Genomic DNA, 16,085 nt, shown 5'->3' with positions numbered 1-16,085 from the left:
TAGTTTAGAACATTTTGAAACTTCACTTGTACATTATTATTTGTCATTGTATAAATGTGCCCCTTCACCCCTTGCACCCACCCCCCAACCCCATTCCTCCTGGTAACCACTAAACTGTTCTCTTTGTCCGTGTGTTTATCTTTCACATATAACTGAAATCACATGGTGTTTGTCTTCCTCTGTCTGGCTTATTTTGCTTAACATAATGCCCTCTGGGTCCATCCATGTTGTTGTGAATGGGATGATTTTTCTTTTTTTATGACTGAGGAGTATTCCATTGTATATATATACCACATCTTCTTTATCCAATTATCAGTCAGTAGGCACTTGGGTTGCTTCCATGCCTTGGCTGTTGTGACTAATGCTGCAGTGAACATAGGGGTGCATAAGTCTCTTTGAATTGTTGATTTCAAGTTCTTTGGATAAATAGCCAAAGATTTTTTTTTTTTTTTTTTGGCTTGAGGAAGATTTGCCCTGAGCTAACATCTGTGCTGGTCAGTCTTCCTCTATTTTATATATGGGTCACTGCCACAACATGGCTGATGAGTGGTGTAGGTCCACTCCCAGGATCTGAACCCACAAACCCAGGCCGCTAAAGTGGAACATGCCGAACTTAACCACTAGGCCATGGGACTGGCCCCAAAAAATTTTTTGAGAAATCTCCATACTGTTTTCCATAGTGGCTGCCCCATTTTGCATTCCACCAGCAGTGTATGAGGGTTCCCTTGTCTCCACATCCTCTCCAACATTTGTTATTTTTTGTCTTGGTGATTATAGCCGTTCTAATGGGTGTAAGGTGCTATCTTAGTGTAGTTTTGATTTGCATTTCCCTGATGGTTAGTGATGTTGAATGTCTTTTCATGTGCCTATTGGCCATCTGTATATCTTCTTTGGAAAAACGTCTGTTCAAATCCTCTGCCCATTTTTTGATCAGGCCGATTTTTTTTGTTGTTGTTCAGCTTTGTGAGTTGATTATATATTACAGAGATTAACCCCTTGTCAGATATATGATTTGCAAATATTTTTTCCCAATTGGTGGGTTGTCTTTTTGTTTTGATCCTGGTTTCCTTTGCCTTGAAGAAGCTCTTTAGTCTGATGAAGTCCCAGTTGTTTATTTTTTCTTTTGTTTCCCTTGTCCAAGTAGACATGATATTTGAAAAGATCCTTCTAAGAGCAACGTCAAAGAGTGTACTGCCTGTATTTTCTTCTCGGATTTTTATGGTTTCAGGTCGTAACTTTCAAGTCTTTAATCCATTTTGAGTTAATTTTTGTGTGTGGTGAAATATAATGGTCTGTTGTCCAATTCTCCCAACACCATTTACTGAAGACTTTCCTTTCCCCCTTGTATGGTCTTAGCTCCTTTGTTGAAGATTAGCTGTCTGTAGCTGTGTGGTTTTATTTCTGGGCTTTCACTTCTGTTCCATTGATCTGTGTGCCTGTTTTTGTACCAGTACCATGCTGTTTTGATTACTGTAGCCTTGTAGTATATTTTGAAGTCAGGGATTGTTATGCCTGCGGCTTTGTTCTTTTTTTGTCAGGATTGCTTTAGCACTTCGGGGTCTTTTGTTGTCCCATATGAATTTTAGGATTCTTTGGTCTATTTCCGTGAAGAATGTCATTGGGATTCTTATTGGGATTGCATTGAATCTGTAGATTGCTTTAGGTAGTATGGAAATTTTAACTATGTTTATTCTTCCAATCCATGTACATGGAATATCTTTCCATTTCTTTATGTCATCATCGATTTCTTTCAATAATGTCTTATAGTTTTCCTTGTATAGGTCTTCCACCTCCTTGGTTAAATTTATTTCTAGATATTTTATTATTTTTGTTGCAGTTATAAATGGGATTGTATTCTCGACTTCTCTTTCTGTTAGTTCATTATTAGAGTATAGAAATGCAACTAGGGGCCAGCCCCATGGCTGAGTGGTTAAGTTTGCGCACTCTGCTGTGGCGACCCAGGCTTTTGCCGGTTTGAATCCTGGGTGCAGACATGGCACTGCTCATCAGGCCATGCTGAGGCGGCATCCCCCATGCCACAACTGGAAGGATCCACAACTGAAAAAATATACAGCTATGTAGCAGGGGGCTTTGGGGAGAAAAAGAAAAAAAGAAAGTGCAACTGATTTTTGTAAGTTGATTTTGTACCCTGCTACTTTGCTGTAGTTGTTGATTATTTCTAATAGTTTTCCAAGGGGTTCTTTAGGGTTTTCTCTATATAAAATCATATCGTCTGCAAACAGCTAGAGTTTCACTTCTTCATTGCCTATTTGGCTTCCTTTTATTCCTTTCTCTTGCCTAATTGCTCTGGCCAAAACCTCCAGTACTATGTTGAATAAGAGTGATGGGAGTAGGCACCCTTGTCTTTTTCCTGTTCTCAGAGGGATGGTTTTCAGTTTTTCCCCATTGAGTATGATGTTGGCTGTGGGTTTGTCATATAAGGCCTTTATTATGTTGAGGTACTTTCCTTCTATACCCATTTTATTCGGAGTTTCTATCATGAATGGATGTTGGATCTTGTCAAATGCTTTCTCTGTGTCTGTTGAGATAATCATGTGGTTTTTATTCCTCATTTTGTTATTGTGGTGTATCATATTGATTGATTTGAAGATGTTGAGCCATCCTTGTGTCCCTGGTAGAAATCCCACTTGATCTTGGTGTATGATCTTTTTAATGTATTGCTAGATTCGGTTTGCCACTATTTTGTTGAGGATTTTTGCATCTATGTTCATCAGCAATATTGGCCTATAATTTTCCTTCTTTTTGTGTTGTCCTTGTCTGGCTTTGGTATCAGGGTGATGGTGGCCTCGTAGAATGTGTTAGGAAATGTTCCATCTTCCTCAGTCTTTTGAAATAGTTTGAGAAGGATAGGTATTAAATCTTCTTTGCATGTTTGGTAGAATTCTCTAGAGAAGCCATCTGGTCCTGGACTTTTGTTTTTTGGGAGGTTTTTGATTACTGTTTCAATCTCTTTTACTTGTGATTGGTCTATTCAGATTCTTTACTTGTTCTTCCTTCAGTTTTGGGAGGTTCTATGAGTCTAAGAATTTATCCATTTCTTATAGATTGTCCAGTTTATTGGCATATGGTTTTTCATAGTGTTCTTTTATAATCCTTTGTATTTCTGTGGAATCCATTTTAATTTCTCCTCTTTCGTTTCTAATTTTATTTATTAGAAACTTCTCTTTTTCTTAGTGAGTCTGGCTAAGGGTTTGTCAATTTTATTTATCTTCTCAAAGAAGCAGCTCTTTGTTTCATTCTTTCTACTGCTTTTTGTTTGTTTGAATTTCATTTATTTCGCTCTAATTTTTATTATTTCCCTCCTGCTAACTTTGGGCTTTATTTGTTCTTCTTTTTCTAATTCTGTTAGGTGTAGTTTAAGATTGCGTATTTGAGATTTTTCTTGTTTGTTAAGATGAGCCTGTGTTGCTATGAATTTCTCTCTTAGGACTGCTTTTGCTGCATCCCATGTGAATTGGTATGGTGTGTTTTCATTGTTATTTGTCTCCAGATTTTTTTTTTTTTTTTTTTTTGAGGAAGATTACCCCTGAGCTAACTATTGCCAGTCCTCCTCTTTTTGCTGAGGAAGACTGGCCCTGAGCTAACATCGTGCCCATCTTCCTCTACTTTATATGTGGGATGCCTACCACAGCATGGTGTGCTAAGCGGTGCCATGTCTGCACCTAGGATCTGAACCGGCGAACCCCAGGCCACCAAGAAGCAGAACATGTGAACTTAACCACTGTGCCACCGGGCCGGCCCCTCCAGATATTTTTTGAAATCCCCTTTAATTTCTTCAATGATCCATTTGTTGTTTAGTAGCGTGTTGTTTAGTCTCCACATCTTTGTCACTTTCCCAGCTTTTTTCTTGTACTTGATTTCTGGTTTCATAGCATTATAGTTAGAAAAACTGCTTGATATGATTTCAGTCTTCTTAAATTTATTGAGGCTTGTCTTGTCTTGTCTATCCTTGAGAATGTTCCATGTATACTTGAGAAGAATGCGTATTCTGCTGTTTTGGGGTGGAATGTTCTTTATATATTGATTAAGTCCATCTGGTCTAGTTTTTTGTTTAAATCTACTATTGTTGACCTTCTATCTGGATGATCTATTCATTGATATAAGTGGGGTGTTAAGGTCCCCTACTATTATTGTATTGTTGTTAATATCTCCTTTTAGGTTTGTTAATAGTTGCTTTATGTCCTTTAGTGCTCCTGTGTTGGGTGCATATATATATATATATACATATATATTTTTTGTTTTTTAAGATTTTATTTTTTCTTTTTTCTCCCCAAAGCCCCCTAATACATAGTTGTTTATTCTTCGTTGTGGGTCCTTCTAGTTGTGGCATGTGGGATGCTGCCTCAGCGTGGCCTGGTGAGCAGTGCCATGTCCGCGCCCAGAATTTGAACCAACGAAACACTGGGCCACCTGCAGCGGAGCACGCGAACTTAACCACTCGGCCACAGGGCCAGCCCCTGGGTGCATATATATTTATAAGTGTTATGTCTTCTTGGTGGAGTGTCCCTTTTATCATTATATACACCCCTCTTTGTCTCTCATTACCTATTTTATCTTGAAGTCTACTTTGTCTAATATAAGTATGGCAATACCTGCCGCCTTTTGTTTACCATTAGGTTGGAGTATCATTTTCCATCCCTTCACTCTGAGCCTGTGCTTTTCTTTGGAACTGAGATGTGTTTCCTGGAGGCAGCATATTGTTGGATCTTGTTTTTTAATCCATCCAGCCACTTTGTGTCTTTCGATTGGAGAATTCAATCCATTTACATTTAGACTGATTATTGATATAAGAGGGCTTAATGCTGCCATTTTATTGCTTTTTTTCCAGTTCTTCTGCATTTCCTTTGTTTCTCATCCTGTGTATTTCAGAATACCAATTCAGTTCCATAGTTTCCTATGATGGTTTTCTTAGTTTTCTCTTTATTTATCATTTGTGTCTCTGTTCTGATTATTTGTTTAGTGGTTACCATGAGGATTATATAAAAAATCTTATAGATGAGATAGTCCATTTTCTGATAGCCTATTTCCTTAGTCTAAGCAGATTCCATCCCTTTCTACTTCCCCTTGTAAGTTATTATTGCCACAACTTATTCCATCTTGTGTTGTGAGTTTGTGGTTAAAATGACGAGATTACATTTATTTTTGGTGTTTTCCTTCCCTTTATCTTTAGTGTTATAATTAAGTGTTTGCTAACCTGTTCTGATAGAGAGCTTCAATTTTCTGATTTGGGTCAACCTGTTTATCTCCTTTCTCAAGGCTTTATAACCCCTTTCTTTTTTTTTTTCAGGTATGAGGGCCTTCTTGAGCATTTCTTGTAGGGGGTATCTTGTGCCAATGAATTCCCTCAACTTTTGTTTATCTGGGAAAGTTTTTATTTCTTCATCATATCTGAAGGATATTTTCACTGGATAGAGTATTCTTGGCTGAATTTTGAATATATCATTCCACTCTCTCCTAGCCTGGAAGGTTTCTGCTGAGAAATCTGCTGAAAGCCTGATAGGGGTCCCTTTGTAGGTTGTTTTCTTCTATCTTGCTGCCCTTAATATTTTTTCTTTGTCATCGACTTTTGCCAGCTTTACTACTATATGCCTTGGAGAAGGTCTTTTGACATTGATATAGTTAGGAGATCTATTGGCTTCTTTCACTTATATTTCCAGCTCCTTCCCCAGTGAAGTTCTCAGCTCTTACTTCTTTGAACAAGCTTTCTACTCCTTTCTCCTCTTCTCCCTCTGGAATACCTGTAATCCTTATCATGTATCTCCTAATTGAATTGGATATTTCTAGGAGAATTTCTTCATTTCTGTTTAGTCTTAGTTCTTTCTCCTCCATCTGAAGCATTTCTATATTTCTGTCCTCCTATATTTCTGTCCTGCTGATTCACTCCTCCATAATATTATTCAGGGAGTCTAGAGTTTTCTTTATCTCACCCATTGTGTTTTTCATCTCCAACATTTCCGATTGGTTTTTCTTTATAGTTTCAATCTCTTTTGTGAAGAAGTTCCTGATTTCATTGAACTATCTGTATTTTATTGTAACTCGAGTTTTTTTTTTTTTTTGCTTTTTCTCCCCAAATACCCCCAGTACATAGTTGTATATTTTAGTTGTGGGTCCTTCTAGTTGTGGCATGTGGGACGCCGCCTCAGCGTGGCCCAATGAGCGGTGCCATGTTCACGCCCAGGATCCAAATCAGCCAAACCCTGGGCTGCCGAAGCAGAGTATGCAGACTTAACCACTCGGCCACAGGGCTGGCCCCCCGTTGAGTTTTTCTATGATAGCTATTTTGTATTCTTTGTTATTTAGTTTATAAATTTCTGTGCCTTTAGCACTGATTTCTGGGTGCTTGTCATTTTCCTTCTGGTCTGGAGATTTAATATAGTTTTTCATACTGTTTGACAACATGGGTTTGTTCCTCCATATAGTGATAGTATCTGGTTGCAGCTTCCACCTGCTACTACAAGGTAGGGTCAAGAGCTGTGTATTCTGAGCCCACTGCAATCCATGGCTCACTCACTCAGAGCTGCTACTCTTCTATCTGTGCTGGAGTGCCGGGCATGGGGTGGGACACTTTCTTTTGCCTGCACAATCCTGGGGGTGCTCTGCCCTCACTGTCTGCTCTCCTGGCATGCTGGCTTGATGCAAACACCCCTGCAACAGCTTAGCCTAGCCTGTTCCCTTAGGGTAGGAGCTTTAGAATGAGACCTATTTGATATATTGACCAGAATAAGTTCTTTAAATAACCAAAGGTGATTTTTAGAATCAGCCTGAGATATGACTAAGGTATTCTGTTATCCAGCAGACATACCTGCTAAATATGGGGGGTCTGGGGCTCAGCATATTATACACATTTGGTAGCAGTGACTGGAAAAACCAAACAAATTGAGATTTCTCTAAACTGATTGTACTTCACATGTCAGATAATTTTCCAGGGAATATTTAAAATGTGGGTGCTGATTTTCACAGCCCTTGGTTATAGTGTATCAAACATTTGAAGACTCTTTGGATCATCTTTTCATTTGACTTTATTTTAGAAGAAGGTTTCACAGAGCCATGTAACTGGGGCCAGCATGCTGAACTGATGATAAAGACTAAACTCAAAGATGCATACATTTTATCTTAATATAAAAAACACTTTGCTGTAAATGGAACCTACTCTGCTATGTAATACTGATTGATCTGTCTGGAAGCACACTGGAAATATTAGAAGCAACTAATTTTAACTTTTGCTAATATAGTGAATACTGAACAACTCCTATGTGCAAGACTCTGGGTTAGGTGGTATACATTTACTAATGAATAAAATGCACATATCTCCCCACATTCTATTGGGGAAAGACTGTTTAAAAGCTTTTAATTTTTTGAACTTTTCATTTTGGAATAATTTCAGACTCTAAAAGGGTTACAAAAATAGTAGAAAGAATACCAAATACTCTTCACTCCTACATTTCATAGTACAGTCATCTAAATCAGGAAGTTAACATAGATATGATACTATTAAATCTAGAGAACATTTTGAGATTTTGCCAGTTGTCCCATAATGTCCTTTTTCTGGTAAAGGATGCAATCCAGGATCACATGTTGTATTTAGTTGTCATATCTCCTTTTTTTCTCTGTGACAGTTCCTCAGTCTCTCTGTCTTTCATGACCTTGACACTTCTGAAGGGTACTGGCAGTTATTTTGTAGGACATCTTTTAATTTGGGTTTGTCTTTTTCCTTGTGATTAAATTCGGATTATGCATTTTTTGGCAAGAATACCGCAGGAGCAATGTGGTGTTTTTCCCGATACAGCATCAGGTGGCACATGGTTTTGTTTCATTACTAGTGATTTTAACTTAGACCACTTGGTTAGGGTGGTGTTTGTCAAATTTCTCCACTGTAAAGTTACTATTTTAGGTATAATTAACTTATTGATTCATGATAGTTAATAAGTATCTTGTCAGGACATACTTTGAGATTATATAAATATCCTGTTTCTCAGCATACTTTTTTCACTTAATAATTATAGCATCCATTGATGATTCTTGTGTATAACAGTCGTTACTGTGGGGTTTGTCTAATGGTAAGTTTCTATTTCCATCATTTCTTCCACATTTGTTAGAATTCTACTATAAGGAAGAGCCATCCCTTCTCCATTTTATTTAGTTATTTATTTGTATCAGAAATGATTAATGGATATTTATCCTATGAGTTATAACTCATTACTGTTATTATTTTGTTAAAATTTTCTTAGGTTTAGCCATCGCAAGCCTTTAAATTAGCTACTGTATCCTGTCAACATGCCTTCATCTTTTTTTTTTTAAGCACTTCCTTCCTTTCTGGCACCTCAAGATATTCCAGGTTCATCTTATGTTTTCCCTGCCCCCGCTCTGGAATCAGCCATTTTTCCAAAGATCTCAGGTTTTTTAAATTGGAGAATGGTGTTCAGAAACCATGATCTGGGCACTAGATATGCTCATTGCTGCTGAGGTTCATTGTTTTTAGTCCCTCACAGTAAACAGAACTAAAAATATATGGTTTATACACACATATGCATTTCTGTACCTATCTGTCTGTGTGTATATATTAAAAACCATGATTTCATGATAATAACTCCAATTCCAATTCAGTATCAGAGTTTATTCTAGCCTGGGGCGAGCCTGGTGGCGCAGCGGTTAAGTTCCCACCTTCTGCTTTGGCAGCCTGGGGTTCACCAGTTCGGATCCCTGGTGCGGACCTATGCACTGCTTGGCAAGCCATGCTGTGGCAGGTGTCCCACATATAAAGTAGAGGAAGATGGGCACGGATGTTAGCTCAGGGCCAGTCTTCCTCAGCAAAAAGAGGAGGATTGGAAGGCTGGCCCCATGGCTAAATGGTTAAGTGTGTGCACTCCGCCTTCGGTGGCCCAGGGTTTCACCGGTTCGGATCCTGGGGGTGGACATGGCACTGCTCGTCAGGCCACCTTGAGGCGGCGTCCCACATGTCACAACTAGGAGGACCCACAACTAAAGATATACAACTATGTACCGAGGGGATTTGGGGGGGGGGTGGGGAAAGATTGGCAACAGTTGTTAGCTCAGGTGCCAATCTTTCCAAAAAAAAAAAGAGAGAAAGATTGGCAGCAGATGTTAGTTCAGGGCTAATCTACCTCCAAAAAAAAAAAAAAAAAGAGGGGCTAGCCCCATGGCCGAGTGGTTAAGTTTGCGTGCTCTGCTGCAGGCGGCCCAGTGTTTTCGTTGGTTCGAATCCTGGGCGCGGACATGGCACTGCTCATCAAACCATGCTGAGGCAGCATCTCACATGCCACAATTAGAAGGACCCACAACAAAGAATATACAACTATGTATCGGGGGGCTTTGGGGAGAAAAAGGAAAAAATGAAATCTTTAAAAAAAAAAAAGTAATACAATTTATTCTAGCTTTACCCCATTCCTTATTTGTAATTCCTTTTGCTAACTATGAAAATCTTAGCTCTCATTATCCACAATATATTTGCTTATTTGCTCAATCCTAGGATATACATAAGTAATTTCAGAATTTTTAATTCATATGCCTGTAAATAACTAGAGTACAGTATTTGGGGACAGTTCTTTTTGTCTTTAGCCTGAGAGTGTATAGTCATAATACTGTTTTCCAAAGTTACTTAGGTTGGTTCTTCACCACCCTGCCCACTTCTCAGTGCGATTGTTGCTCATTCTACTATAGAAAAAAGTGGAAAACACAAGTTAAAAGAAAAAGAGTTAACATCTTCAGTAATCTCTGTACTGCTCTTATTATTTTTTTAATTAATGGAATTTTTTCCTCTCCTTTTAAATAGACTTTGTTTTTTAGAGCAGTTTTAGGTTCACAAAAAAAATTGAGCAGAAAGTATAGAGAGTTTCCATATACCTACCCCACCTCCACCACCACGCGACTCGCAGCCTTTCTGTCCTGCACCGGTGTGATAGATTTGTTACAGTCAATGAAACAACATTGATACATCATTACCAACCAAAGTCCATAGTTTTTGTGAGGATTGACTCTTGGTGTTGCATAGTTTTCTGGGTTTGGACAAATTTATAATTACATATATCCACCATTATAGTATCATACAGAGTAGTTTCACTGCCCTAAAAGCTCTCTGTGCTCCACGTATTCATCCTTTCCTTCCCCTAAACCCCTGGCAACTGCTGATTATTTTAATGTCTATATAGTTTTTTCCAGAATGTCATGTAGTTGGAATCATACAATATATAGCCTTTTTAGATTGGCTTCTTTCACATAGTAATATGCATTTAAGGTTCCTCCATGTCTTTTTTTTTTTTTTTAATTTTTTTCCTTTTTCTCCCCAAAGCCCCCGATACATAGGTGTATATTCTTTGTTGTGGGGCCTTCTAGTTGTGGCATGTGGAACGCTGCCTCAGCGTGGTTTGATGAGCAGTGCCATGTCCGCGCCCAGGATTCAAACCAACGAAACACTGGGCTGCCCGCATCGGAGTGCGCAAACTTAACCACTCGGCCATGGGGCCAGCCCCCTTCCATGTCTTTTCAAGGCTCAATAGCTCTTCTTTTTTTCTTAAGCTCTGAATAATGTTCCATTGTCTGGATAAACCACAACCTATACATTCACCTACCGAAGAACATCTTGGTTGCTTCCAAGTTTTGACAATTAAGAATAAAGGTGCTACAGGTATCCACGTGCAGGTTTTTATGTGGATGTAAGTTTTCAACTCCTTTGGGTAAATACCAAGGAACGTGATTGGTGGATCACATGGTAAGAGCATGTTTAATTTTGTAAGAAACTGCCAAACTGTCTTCCAAAGTAGCTGTAGCATTTTGCATTCCAACCAGCAATAAATGAGAAGTCCTGTTCCTCCACATCCTCACCAGCATTTGTTGTCAATGTTTGGAATTTTGTCTGTTTTAATAGGTATGTAGTAGTATTTCTTTGTTTTAATTCGCACTTCCCTGATAACATGAATGCGGAGCATCTTTCATCTTTTCGTATGTTTATTAGCCAAGTTATAGGTCTCTGTGTGTGTCTTGCCCCCCCCCCCCCGCCCCCATGTTCTTTAACAAGTTGGGCAGGTTCCCTAGTTTGCTGAGTTTTCATCATGAAGAGGTATTGGGTTTTGTCAAATGCTTTTTCTGCATCTATTGATATGTTCATCTGATTTTTTTTCTTCTTTAGCTTGTTGATGCAATGGATTACATTAATTGATTTTTGAAAGTTTAACCAGCCTGGTTCAACTATATACCTGGAATAAATCCCAGTTAGTTATGGTGTATAATTCTTTTTGTATGTTGTTGAATTTGATTTACTAATATTTTGTTGAGGATTTTTACTTCTGCATTCATGGGAGATATTGGTCTGTAGTTATCTTCTTATTATGCCTTTGACTTGCTTTGGTGTTAGAGTGGTGCCTGTCTCATAGAACGAGTTAGGAGTTCGTATAATTTCTTCCTTAAATGTTTGGTAGGATTCATCAGTGAACCCATCTGGGCCCAGTACTTTGAGTTTTGGAAGATTATTAATTACTGATTCAATTTCTTTAATGGATATAGACCTATCCAGATTATCTTTTTCTTCTTGTATGAGTTTTGGCAGATTGTATTTTTCTAAGAATTGATCCTTTTCATCTAGGTTATCAAATTTGTGGGTATAGAATTGTTCATAATATTCCTTTATTATCCTTTTAATGTCCATGAAATCAGTAGTGATGGCCCCTATTTCATTTTTTTGTCTTGTATTCTTGTATTTACTGTATATATGCAGATCAGTCTTATGTACAATACTCTATTATTCTATCAAATAATCATACCAAGGCATTCTCTTGATAATCTTCCCCAAAATAGATTCAGGTAAAATAGATATCTGTGCACTTCGTGGACTAGCAAAACTTCAGACTTCATTGTTGATTCCAGTTTTGAGGCCATATACACAATTTAAAATATACATAAACTGGGTTAAGGCTATAAGAGTGGGCTGAAAGAAACCACAGGATCTGGAACAATTAAACTCTGTATTTCGCTTGCATCAGAGCCACAACGTGAACGCAAATGCTGTGCGTATCTCACAGCTGTCTGTTGTAGTGCGGGGCCTTCTGAACAGCCACGGAGGCTGCCCGGGCTGCGCAGACAGCCGACACGACTCACCGGAGGCTGCGCCGAGGGCTCATTTCCTCTCCGCCTCGCCTTTCTTGGGTTCTTGTTTCAGCTTGTAATCAGCAAGGGTGGTCTTGATTGCATCTTCAGCCAGCATGGAGCAGTGCAGTTTCACAGGAGGAAGGCAGAGTTCCTTGGCGATGTCTGTGTTTTTGATGGTCAAGGCTTCCTACACCGTCTTCCCTTTGACCCACTCGGTGGCTAACGAGCTGGGGGCAATGGCAGAACCACAGCCAAACGTTTTAAACCGGGCGTCCACCATCTTCCCCTTTTCGTCCACTTGAATCTGTAGTTTCATCACATCGCCACATGCTGGAGCCCCCACTAATCCAGTTCCAACATTTTTAGATGTCTTGTCAAGGGACCCTACATTTCTAGGATTTTCATAATGGTCAACAACCTTCTTGTGATAGAGCCCGGCCAGAGCTGACAGCTCCCAGGCGGGCAGGGGCAGGCACCGCAGCAGCAGGGCCGGTGCCGCTGCCTCAGACGGCCCGCTCCAGCCGCGACCATCTTGCGCCTCCCCTGTTTAATGAGTTCATAGTAGTTTACATCATTGTGAAATTTCACTTGTACATTATTTCTTGTCTGTTGGCATATACATGCTCCCCTTCACACCCTGTGCCCACCCCCAACCCCTTCCCCTGGTAACCACTGAACTGTTTTCTTTGTCCATGTGTTTGTTTATATTCCACATAGGAGTGAAATCATATGGTGTTTGTCTTTCTCAGTCTGGCTTATTTCGCTTAGTATAATACCCTCCAGGTCCATCCATATTTTTGAAATGGGATGATTTTGTCCTTTTTTATGGCTGAATAGTATTGCATTGTGTGTGTGTGTGTGTGTGTGCACGTACACACATACACACCACATCTTCTTTATCCAATCATTAGTCAATGGACAGTTGGATTGCTTCCATGTCTTGGCTATTGTGAATAGTGCTGCAGTGAACATAGGGGGACATATGTTACTTTCAAGTTGTTTTCAAGTTGGATTGTTGATTTCAAGTTGTTTGGGTAGATACCCAGTAGTGGGATAGCTGGGTCATATGGTACTTCTATTTTTAGTTTTTTGAGGAATCTCCATGTTGTTTTGCATAGTGGCTGCACCAGTTTGCCTTACCACCCGCAGTGTATAAGGGTTCCCTTTTGCCCACACGCTCTCCAACATTTGTTGTTTTTAGTCTTAGCCATGATAGCCACTTTAACGGGTATTAGGTGATAGCTCATTGTAGTTTTGATTTGCATTTCCCTGTTGATTAGTGATGTTGAACATCTTTCATGTGCTTCTTTGCCATCTGTATATCTTCTTTGGGAAAATGTCTGTTCATATCCTCTGCCCATTTTTTGATCAGGATGTTTGTTTTTTTGTTTTCAGCTGTATGAGTTCCTTATATATTATGGAGATTAACCCCTTGTCAGATATATGATTTGCAAATATTTTCTCCCAATTGGTGGGTTGCGTTTTTGTTTTGATCCTAGTTTCTTTTGCCTTGCAGAAGCTCTTTAGTCTGATGAAGTCCCAGTTATTTATTTTTTCTTTTGTTTCCCTTGTCCAAGTAGACATGGTATTTGAAAAGATCCTTTTAAGTTTGATGTCAAAGAGAGTACTGGCTATATTATCTTCCAGGAGTCTTTTTTTTTTTTTTTTTTTTTTGAGGAAGATTAGCCCTGAGCTAACATCTGCTGCCAATCCTCCTCGTTTTGCTGAGGAAGACTGGCCCTGAGCTCACATCTGTGCCCATCTTCCTCTACTTTATATGTGGGACGCCTACCACAGTATGGCTTGCCAAGTGGTGCCATGTCCACACCTGGGATCTGAACCAGCGAACCCTGGGCCGCCGAAGCGGAATGCCCTCACTTAACTGCTGTGCCACTGGGCCAACCCCCCAGGTGTCATTTTTTGATATTAATAATTTATATTTTCTTAGCCAGATTAGGTATTTGTCAATTTTATTGATCATTTCAAAGAACCAGCTTTTGGTTTCTCTGATTTTTCTTTATTGATTTCCTGATCTATTTCATCGATTCCTGCTTTAATTTTTATAATCTCTTTTTCTGCTTACTTTGGATTTAATTTGCTCTTCTTTTTCTAGTTTCTTGAGGTGGGAGCTTAGATTATTGATTTTAGATCTTCATTTTTTTCTGTTATGTGCATTTGGTGCTATAAATTACCCTCTAACACTGCTTTGCTACATCCCACAAATTTTGTAAGTTGTGTTTTCAGTTTCATTTAGTTCAAATTTTTAAAAAATTTCTTTTGGGATCAGCCCCATGGCTGAGTGGTTAAGTTCACATACTCTGCTTTGGTGGCCCAGGGTTTCGCCAGTTCAGATCCTGGGCGCGGATCTAGCACCGCTCATCAAGCCATGGTGGGGTGGTGTCCCACATGCCACAAATAGAAGGACCCACAACTAAAACATACGACTGTGTATTGGGGGGCTTTGGGGAGAAGAAGGAAAATAAAATCTTTAAGAAAAAAAAAATTTCTCGAGTGATTTCTTCTTTGACCCATGTGTTGTTTAGAAATGCTTAATCTCCAAGTACTGTATTTGGGGATTTTATACCTCTCTTTCTGTTACTAACTCTTGGTTGAATTCTCTTGTTGTCTGAGAGAATACTTTTTGTAATTTCTGTTCTTTTAAATTTGTTAAGTTGTGGTTTATGGCCCAGAGTGTTATCTATGTTAGTGAATATCCCATGTGCACTTGAGCAGAATGTGTATTCTTCTCTGGTTGGGTGAAATATTTTATAAATATTGATTATTTTACTAATATTTTGATGCGTGCCCTTCCAGATTTTTTGTTGCGCATATCGTCTATAATCTCTACCTTTATAAAGTAAGATAATCTTGTACACATGATTTTATAACCTTTTCACTTCAAATATTGTGGACATGGGGCCGGCCCGTGGCCGAGTGGTTAAGTTCATGTGCTCCGCTTCAGCGGCCCAGGGTTTAGCCTGTTCAGATCCTGGGCGCGGGCATGGCACCACTCATCAAGCCACGCTGAGGTGGCATCCCACATGCCACAACTAGAAGGACCCACAACTAAAAATACACAAGTTTGTACTGAGGGGTTTGGGGAGAAAAAGGAAAAATAAAATCTTTAACAAAACAAAACAAAAACCCCACAAATATTGTGGGCATACTTGGTCTTTAAATAATACATTTTTATCACATCACTTTTAATGGCTTTGTAATGCTTCATAATATAGATTAACAAGATTTAACTAGTTCTTCACTTGACATTTTGAGGTTATTTCTTTATTATACAATGCTGTGGTGAATATCCTTGTAGCTAAATAGTCACACATCTTTAATTTCTTCTTTAGTTAATTCTTCCAGGTAGACTTGCCAGATTAAGAGTTAAGTATATTTTATGACTTCATAAATGTAGTCAAATTGCCATCCAGAAATTTCCTGATTTATTCTTTTACTAGTGGTGTTTGAGAGTACCTGTATTCCCAGCATCCTAACTAATGCCAAGTGTTAATAGCAAAATACCTGAACTGAGTATTGGCACATGGATGTTTGTTACTGTATTCTCTAATTTTCTGCGTGGTTTGAAATATTTCACAAGTTTAAAAAAAAGTGTTGCCAGTGTAGCAAAGAAGAGGATGATTTAATTTTCCTGTCTTAGGTTATTGGTGAGATAGAACATTTTTATGTTTGATTACTAGTTAGTTTTATTTCTTTTGTGAATTGTTGGTTCTTGATGTATATTCAGCTACAAGTGAAAAAAACAGTATATCTTAATTACCCAGTCTAGTCTTAAGGTAAATACATATGAGATATCTATTAGACTTTTTGAAATGTTGAAAATAAATGATTACCTTGAATATGAGGTCAGGTTTCCTAAAAATTTATCCCTTAGAAAAGAGAGAATTTTTTTTTTTTAAGGTCTTTGTTCTTCTGGGCTATTTTGTCGTTTACTTCTTTTGAGTCAC

At 38.7% G+C, this 16,085-nt stretch overlaps 1 protein-coding gene and 1 pseudogene across 14 annotated transcripts in view; one reads left to right on the top strand and one right to left on the bottom strand.

Moving 5' to 3' along the window:
- The window catches only part of RBM6 (RNA binding motif protein 6), a 110,013-nt gene that overhangs the window by 57,880 nt on the left and 36,048 nt on the right, over nt 1-16,085 (top strand). The gene's annotated exons all lie outside the window — the stretch shown is intronic.
- LOC103557337 (iron-sulfur cluster assembly enzyme ISCU pseudogene) lies at nt 11,983-12,651 on the bottom strand (annotated as a pseudogene).

This window comes from Equus przewalskii, chromosome 15, assembly GCF_037783145.1.
Source record: "Equus przewalskii isolate Varuska chromosome 15, EquPr2, whole genome shotgun sequence".
Lineage (NCBI taxonomy): Eukaryota > Metazoa > Chordata > Mammalia > Perissodactyla > Equidae > Equus > Equus przewalskii.
This window is presented reverse-complemented; position numbering and strand designations above follow the sequence as displayed.